The 8,963-nt window shown below is 41.1% G+C and overlaps 1 long non-coding RNA gene across 2 annotated transcripts in view; it reads left to right on the top strand.

Annotated features, from left to right (window-relative positions):
• The window catches only part of LOC147753098 (uncharacterized), a 63,677-nt gene that overhangs the window by 46,909 nt on the left and 7,805 nt on the right, over window positions 1-8,963 (top strand). For both annotated transcript variants that reach the window (XR_015312206.1, XR_015312207.1), the window contains one exon: window positions 8,779-8,896. This is a non-coding gene — a long non-coding RNA (uncharacterized LOC147753098). The remainder of the gene's footprint in view (window positions 1-8,778; window positions 8,897-8,963) is intronic.

Genomic DNA, 8,963 nt, shown 5'->3' on the forward strand with positions numbered 1-8,963 from the left:
CTTCATCTTCAAAAAAACAATTGTATAATATTAAAATTATCTTAGATGCCTATTAGTTACTTCTTTAGTTTAACGTATCACCCAGTAGTTCTGTTGTTCCAAGCTTGACTATCATCGACTGTCTAATATAAGCATAGATATCATGTAATCATTTTTGTAGGAATACCCCCTATAGACTATCCTAACTGGCAGAGTGGTAATATTGGAAGCTAAGATTTATAGCTAAATATAAAACAGCAAACGTCATCCAAAAGCTGCTTTCTCAATATCTATCTCATCACAATACTGAATCTATGTATGTAATGGGTACGCTTGTATTGCGCCCCGTTCGTCTGCTGTCCTTCTGTACAAGCAGCGGTACGCCAGCTATACTATGTAAAAGAAAAGAAAGGACAGGAAGTAAAACAAGCAGTCGCTTTGTTTTGCAAAGAACTATATTAACTTTGGAGTATTGAAACGAGACGAGAACAGAGAAAGGGAAATGGAACGAGGGAAGGGGGCTGGGGCTAGGGCTCGGGATCGCTTCCGAATATGGTTAACGAAAGGAGACTTTGTTGAAAAGAGACGAGTTCCTTCTGCAGAAGTGAACGATGGACGAGAAGGGCGGGAGAATGGTTACACCGGTGCACTAGATAGAGCGCAGGAACGATAGCTTGGAGAAATGTGAACGACTGGACTGGCCGGGCAAGATTAAGGCATGTAACAGAGCAGCTAATAATTAGCTCAAATCGATTTATCGGACGGTTGGACAGGCAGCACCATACCCATTGGTAAAGCTAATAATGGTCTGGCTTAAACATTCCACCCTCTACTCCTTATTCGGGCCGTCGCACTGCCCTGACTCCCAAGCTGGAACTGCCTACGTTGCCGTTCAGAAAAGATGCCACATACACGCGACGCATATGCGCACTGGGTCGTTCAACCTCCACTGGCCACCCCAACCCGCTAGGCCGTCGGACCATCAGCACAGCAAACTGTAAATAGGTTACCGTCGTTTCTGTATTACTGCCATGACTGCGACTCCGCAGTCTATTGCATACGTCACGTGTTACTTCTATATCCGTCACGAGCATCATGACTAGGGGTTAGTACTTCCTGTCGTTCGATCTACTACAACAACGGAGACAGAGCGTGAGATAACGGGAGGAAAATGAGGAAGAGCAGGAGAAACGAAGAGATAGCCCGATTTGAAACCCTATTTTATGGCTATGGAAGGGTCAGTTAGTCTACGGCCCTTCTACTGGACAAGAATCCTTAGGACCGCTTACGTCCCACATAGAACAACTTACACGTCCGTCAGTAACCGCTGTTGCCCCCTGCAGACCTGCCCACGCGCATTGACTTAAATTTTTAAATCAAACTAATTCGCACATAATTGTGGGTGATGGCGTACCCACGTGGGTAGTGAAAGGGAAAGCAAGGTGCTAATGGCTGGCCTCGTCTAGACATGGATGAAAAGTAATTCGAATATTGGGTTAAAATAAATACCCGCAATAAAATGGGTGATTTACACACAGAGTAGCATTAAAACCGGATTATCACTGTAGCGGCTGGTGACTCAGTGATCCGGCCTTAGCTTCAAATTGCAGGCTCCATTTCTAGAATTCCAAAAGCGCTCTGCGACCCTGTCCATCCCTTCCTCTTCATCAGAGGTTCTCCGCCTCACACACTGACGATGATTCTCCCCCTGGTTTATGATATGCTATAATAGGACCGTCCCTACATAAGAAATGCCCTGCATTGTTCCCATTATGCTTTTCCGCTGTGTGCCCCAAGGCTTTTTGCTTTTGGAATATGCGCACAAATATATATATATATATTTTTGCGCCAAATGAATAATTTGTTAGTGAGTACATCACATTCCTGCAAAAGAAACTCACATAATACGTACTTCTAATGCTCTCTGGTCGGGTTTAATGACAGTAATCCGTACAAATATTATCTACGGATGCAGTTGGTATTGATGATCGGAAATTTCTGTTTTTAAAAGCCAAGCTAAAAACTTTGCAAGTTTTGCAAGCGAAAACACTGATTTTGTTTTTGTATGAGGTATGCACAAGTTTACGCGGCCGCAACATGCCGTTTAGGTGAGTGTAATTATTAAATTAGATATTACTTGCAACTACTTTCAACGTTGACCATGACACCAGCGTTCGAAATATTGCCAGCATACTCGTTGCCCTCATTAATTGACCAGTCCGTGTCACGTCGGCGCGTCTGTAGCTGATATTTTCCCGTATCTACACCTATAATTATAGGTGATCATCTGTATCTGTAGTGAACACCAATGAATAAACAAACGACGAGACACGCGTATTCGTAGTCGAGTTAATGTAGCTTTTATTTTTCTGACAATCCATAATGGATGGTGTGTCTGAACAGTGCAAACGCATCGCAGCGCTTCACTAGATGTTGCCAGCCAATATTAGACCCTCATTCTCGTTGCTAAATGCTTTACGACGAATGCATATGCCATATAGCAGTTCCACGAACGCTCCACGAGAACTAACGAGTTCCCGCAAAAGGTCACCCTTTCTCTAACTCGTTTCTTTTCTCTGTTAATAATAGATCGTTAGAAATCAAAGGAATAAAAGTTAACCTTGCCATTGCGTCTGCTAGTGTTTTTAGTGTTTATGTGTACCGAAACGGCTTTTATGTCAAATTATTTGAGTAGACTCGATCTTTGTTTACAGCTGTGCGCGCTTTACGAAATTCAAACGTGAATCCTCTAAACTAAAACACGTACCACAATATAACGAAATCCAAATTCATATTTGAGTGTAAAGGATCGATAAGAATCAGCAATTGGCATTCCTACCGTATGTGCAATGTTTATGCACACTAAGTTTCTAAACATTGCCCGCATTGCACACATTCACATTGATGGCTTCAAACGGCTACTGAATTTGTTCATTTTGGTTAAGTTTTCGACAATTTGTACTACTCATCGTTTTACCCTGCTGTTGACTTGACCATGTCTGGCTCAGTTTTTTGCTCTAGAACAAGAATAACTTTTCACATGCAATATCCGCTCTCTTAGCGATTTCATGGACTAGCTACTGGAAGCCCCGTCAACAAGGGACGTCTCGTTGCCCTCGCTGCCTGCTGTAGATCTAACTAACCGCAACGTTTTACCTTGGCCTCTTGCACCGCCCCCTTATTTCTCGGTCAATACCGGGCTACAGACGCAGAGCATACATACTCATAATACTTATATGCATTATATAGGATTGAAATGGTGATGCTATCCTGGGTCTAATGAAGAATAGATGGAAGGCGCTCGTCGTAATCGTCGGCTAACTTTGCGTTAACCTGCGGCGGTTGCTGTGCATTGCGACTGAAGTGAGCGTATCCTATACAACCGCTATAAATTTATCTCTGTTCGGCACGGTGGCTTTAGGCTATCCTAGATAGATATCTGCGTGCATATTTACGGATGTATGTATGTGCCTGATAGAGAGATTGACATAGTAATAATTACTGCGTACGTACAAACAGATTTAATAATAAACTAAATCTTGGCTACCAAACAGGAAAATATTTAACCACTTAATGGAACCATGTACTCTCTCATATGTCGTTTGCTTCTAATAGGGGGTGGGCTTCATGGGAAAGAAGGAGATGGTACAGCTTTGTCGGCAAGAACTCTTGGATAACCACCGCAGGCCGTGCGTACAACCAGGTCAATAAACGTGTTTTTTTGCGAAAGATTGCGATATTAAAGATGAAAAGTACCGCAAAAAAATAGCATTGAAAGAATGAATGGACGTTGTTTCTTCTTTGTTAACGGAGGGTTAAAATAAAAAATTGCTTTGAATAATGCGACGTACAATAAAAATATAAAAGTTATGTGGAAATTCTAATGGAAAAAGTTTCAGCTATCTCAGTGCTACGCTGCTAATTGAATACAAGCATGCAAAATTTTAATTAGGTTACGTTGTGATTTATCTTAGCATATATATATATATCTACCATTTGTTCACTTGTTGTTTCGCTAATAGCTAATTGTCGCATTACCAGCTAGATAGGCCAAAAGCGTCCTTCTCCTTCATCCAAACTTGTCCTTCGCTCTTATTTAGGCTTTGACAATAATGGTGCCGAACCTTTTCCTTCATTCCGGCTCATCATAAACGAGGGATGGATAATTCCTGTCAGCTTGTGGGCTTGTCCTTTTTAGCCGCAGCAAACACAGACGGCATATCCAACCTCAACATATTTTGATACCTACCGTTCGACGCCTGGGGATCGTATGCTTTATCGTCTTTCAGTCAAATTTCAAACGAAACAACGAGAAAACAGAAAACAAGGGAAAGAAAAACTATATGATTGTTTGCGTGCTCGACAGTCTGCTATGACCGACGAGTGCTTCCAACATTCTTTGGTTAGAGCCCTGAAAACCTACAAAAAAGATATTCGTGACATCTGGGCGTAAAAAGGACCAGATGGCATCTTAGTACCATATGTTCGTATATCATGAAGAGATAAACCATTCTACCAGCTCGGACTTGTCGTAAACGAAAATGCTTGCAGGTATCTGCAAACCTCGACTGGTTAAGGTAATTTCTGCTTGACAAAGTTCTCACCGGGTCGAAGTAGCGAAGTTAAAATCTGCACGATCGAGAAGAGATTCCTGTCCATGACATTATTTCTTATATGAACTAGGTCTTACCAACAGAGTCATTTTCTTAGTATTGCAGTTAGCATACGGTCCTTCCATACGTGAGCGCTGAGTGAATAACAGGTTGACATAAGAAAGAAACAATCGTTCAGCAATCACTCGGAGACAAAGATGGCGTGAAATATGTCAATGGCTTAGCATAAATATTAATACAGCTATGGTCATGTCTTTTTAACCGGGTGAGATAACCTGCAGATATCTCTTTTAATTTGAATGCTATAACAATACTTCGCCGTTCGCAGGAAAAGGCATAGCCTGCAGCGTTCTGCAGGCTATGCCTTTTCCTAAATATGGAACGACAATATTTACATTATTATTTATTCAACAAGTAAAGAAGCAACAAGCGCCTTGTAATCTAACGTATGAATACCCTGTAGAATTTTGTCTCTAGATTATGAGTCAGCGCAGGATTAGAGATTTTCATTGATGCTATTCCAGCCACGGCGTTTATATCGGATTACTATTGCCCGATATCCACTTAACAGTTCCGTGTATTTTTGACTCAATTTAGTATAAGTGTAGAAACTTTAAGAACGCTGGTAACAGCTAAGGTGCGCAGACATTGCAAATAAACTACCTGTATGACTTGTCTTAGGCCGGTAGTATTTACAAGTTTCCATCGATTTTCTATTTGGTTAGTGTACTTTGTGGGCACACACAGATATCATTGAAAATATAAGCCATTTTTATTGTTATCTTTTACTTTCCAGACGAAGCTAGTAAGGTTAATTCTTGACCTATCTCAGCGTCAAGTGTACGTAATGTTCGTGCATAAGTGGCGAGGTAAAAGGAACAAAAAGTACCAGCTTGATAATGGATGATGCATCATCTTACACAATGTACGCTTTCACCTAATCCAATTGTTATACAACTCTGAATCGTCGTTAAGCTTCTCGTTATCTATTGCGTATCGACCCATTTTAACAATAAGAGTCACGACGTGACTGTTTAGTTCTTGGCATGTCCAGCGCATGAGCGAATAGCAACGCATTTGCATGTTATGTAAAATTTTGCTTATGGACCTAGACGTTCATAGTAGGTACTTAATAGAAGCCAACCCCTGGTGACGATGGGTAGTAAATAAGGGACGTGTCATTTGATTAAAAGATCTTTTTATACAATTGAAGTCTCTAGGTTGCTCCCTGTCTCTTGGCCCGAATCGCGTTTATCGGCGCTATGAACCCTTTACCATAGACTGGCCTGAGCACGTTACCGTGATTAGCAAAGGTTCGCAAAACTCTCGCTCTGCCTTAAGCCAATATTCGGTAACCAAGTTATTCACATGCCTAACTTTCTTCTTCTACGGCGCTTTCCCGCACAATTAGGCCAAGTTATTATAATAACTGATCTTTGCCTTCTTGTATCGTAGGTGCACTCGAATTCAACGTGATGATCAATACTAAAACCTGCTATCGAGGAGCGAAGAAGTGGCCACATGGGGCACATAGGCATATACCATTTTTCAACTGAGAAGGGCATGGACGTAGCGTATTCATGACGCATTCAGAGCCAGACATGCAGATTAAAGCTAAAGCGTAGTAGTCCATAACTTGAAATTGCTTATAGGATGCTTGAATAACGCCTGACGACATTACCAGAAGGGATTATATACAGTATACCCACGCAGGTCGAGACCTAGGAAGAAGAAGTAATAATAACATTGGCTTGGCTAGTATGATTCGGATACTAGATATCGACAACATACTACCACTGTTCATTCACGATGTCCTGTTAAACGTGCGACAGTACACTGCCACTCTAATATACATATAGACGAAGTCTAAAATGGGGACCAACCTCTAGACATGCTCTCACGCTCCATACCCGGCGCGGACATCGTTTTGGGAGTTAGACATTACATCTATTGACTGATTTCTAATATGCCCACCTTTTAGACTACCCCCTTTTATGCTCTCTCGCTCACCGAGTGGAAACGTCGTCGTGTACGGTGACGAAGAAACAAGGCGCACAACGGGGACGAAGCCGACTTGAGGAGCTATCCCACTAGGAAAAAGAAAAAGCCAAACTGTAAGACATCAACGAAGATTGCCAGCCGCAGGAAGGCTCGCTCGAAAAATAGGGGTCACGTATTTACTACTTTCAATACTAGTAGAGATTTACGGCTTGTGTTGCTTTGAATGACACTAGCTCGCTCGGAACATCGCTAGGACAGCCTGCCTTCCATAAAAAACTCAGTTCGACTGATTCAATCGCTTGTTTGTTTCGTATCTCTGCTACTCATAGCGTCCTGGAACAGACAGGGGTGTCGGCAATAGATACTTGGCTTATGTTTTTTTAGCTTTTCTGTTATTCTTGGAATCATCTGAAGGGCAGCAAAAATGCTACCACTAAAGCATACGTTCTGCATAATGTGTTCAGAGGAAAAAGACAAAATGGACGGTAGGGTCTCCTCTGTCACAAATACATTGGACCTCCACTACCTACGCTTTCTTGGTTGACTTCAAATACCGCACAGGTCTTGTACAGGAACATCTTGTTGTGGAATTAGTTATGGATAGCATGGAGAGTATTATTTCAAGGAAGGGATTCGAAGGAAGTTTATAATCCGTTCACATAAAAGTGAATATTGCCGATCGTTCTGATACATGGAGGGCGCAGAGGAATCTACTTGCCTCCCCGATGATAAGATGTTGGATTATATTAATTCATCATTTCAACTTGAAAACACTTTCGCCTGGATGACAGTCACCAAAGATGCTATAAAGCCAACCGTTTGCACCCAGAGCAGAAAAGAAGCCCAAAATTGATTACTTTTTTTAAACCTAAAAATATATTTACGATCTTTCCGTAATTAAATAATTAGATAATTAAATAAAAAGGACCTAAGTAATTTCAATTCAAAATTAAATAAGATGAAGCCATTTAAGTCTACTCATTACCCTACCCTAAATAAAACTAGCGATTTAAGAATTTTTTTTCTTTTGCATACAAACGCTTTTCATTATTTAAACTAAAGTGGACTTGATTACCCCTTTTCACACTAGCAGTCATCGAGCCGTCGCTTCATCCCTGGGACACATGAGTAACACACTTTAAAATTTCTACTAATTAAAAAAATATTTCGTCAAAAATGCACTAGTCGTCTGACTGCAAAATACGGTCATGTCCAAATTGTTCGCCCAAATACTATAGTTATTGATACAGGTAGAGTCTACTATGAACCATGTATATTTGCTTTCCTATAGTTAAGGTAAAGAATCGTTCAGGTCTAAAAGCTGCCCACTGGTTCATGAACTAACGCACACTTCTCAAGAGGAGCACCTTTTTGCAGTGCATAAGCTCGAGTTATCAACAAAGAAATATGGCTTGGCAGGGAAAATTTTCCTTTACGAGGCCCTGGTCTTTTCTAAAATACAGATATTTCGGCCTTTATCATTCTAGGCTATGTAACGAGTATCGTTTTTACGAACTTCTCTTTGCTTTTTAATTATCATGACCTCCACCTTAAAGCAGAATGAAGGTAACGGTGATTTTATAGTACAAATTATATATAGTGTACGATTTAATCGTTTTGACCACAATATTTATCTTAGTTATCTGTTTGGTATCACTGCATTATCAAGATTACAAGCACAATTATGGGTTTTAGGTCGATATGTTAATTAATATACTTTCCGTCTTCAGTAAATATTACATTCGATTAACTTTTAACTACTTTCTCACCCATTCTTTGCTTTTCCCATGAACTGAATCAGTTCTCTTGTATGGCCGCGTAACCCATTGTGAAAATCCAGTTCTTAAAACTGCCGATACTAGTTGTGGGTTACGGTACTCGCTATGGTTATACCACGTAGACGAAAAAAACAGGCCTAAGTAGGATAACACGTGGCCTAAAGGAGATCGTCAACGTTAAAATAAGGGAAGGCACACAGTGACAGAGAGAAGTTGAAAAGCGCAGTTACTCTCATCTAAGCCTAACCAAAACCCGCTTGGCGACGACGCAGGGATTTCATAAGTGCTTGCCGTTTTAAGGTCGCTTCTGTACTCATACAGCCGAATAGAAAAAAGAAGAGAATAAGGTCGCTTGCGCTTATCTCACCATTCGCGGCTATTCACTAAAAGACGATTACTGTTAAAAGTTTTAGCCATCTTCTCTGCCGGTTGGCCCTGTTCGGTCAAGGTTGCTTCGTCTATTGCCCAGCGCAACCCACTTCGGCCACCCAAGCGATGCTGACTTCTGCTCATACTACTACTACCGTAAGTCGTGTTGCCTCTTTCCTACAGCCATGTATTCTAACTTACCTCTTCAAGAAAACAGGGTAAT

This window comes from Varroa jacobsoni, unplaced genomic scaffold (assembly GCF_002532875.2).
Source record: "Varroa jacobsoni isolate VJ856 unplaced genomic scaffold, vjacob_1.0 scaffold_746, whole genome shotgun sequence".
Taxonomy (NCBI): domain Eukaryota; kingdom Metazoa; phylum Arthropoda; class Arachnida; order Mesostigmata; family Varroidae; genus Varroa; species Varroa jacobsoni.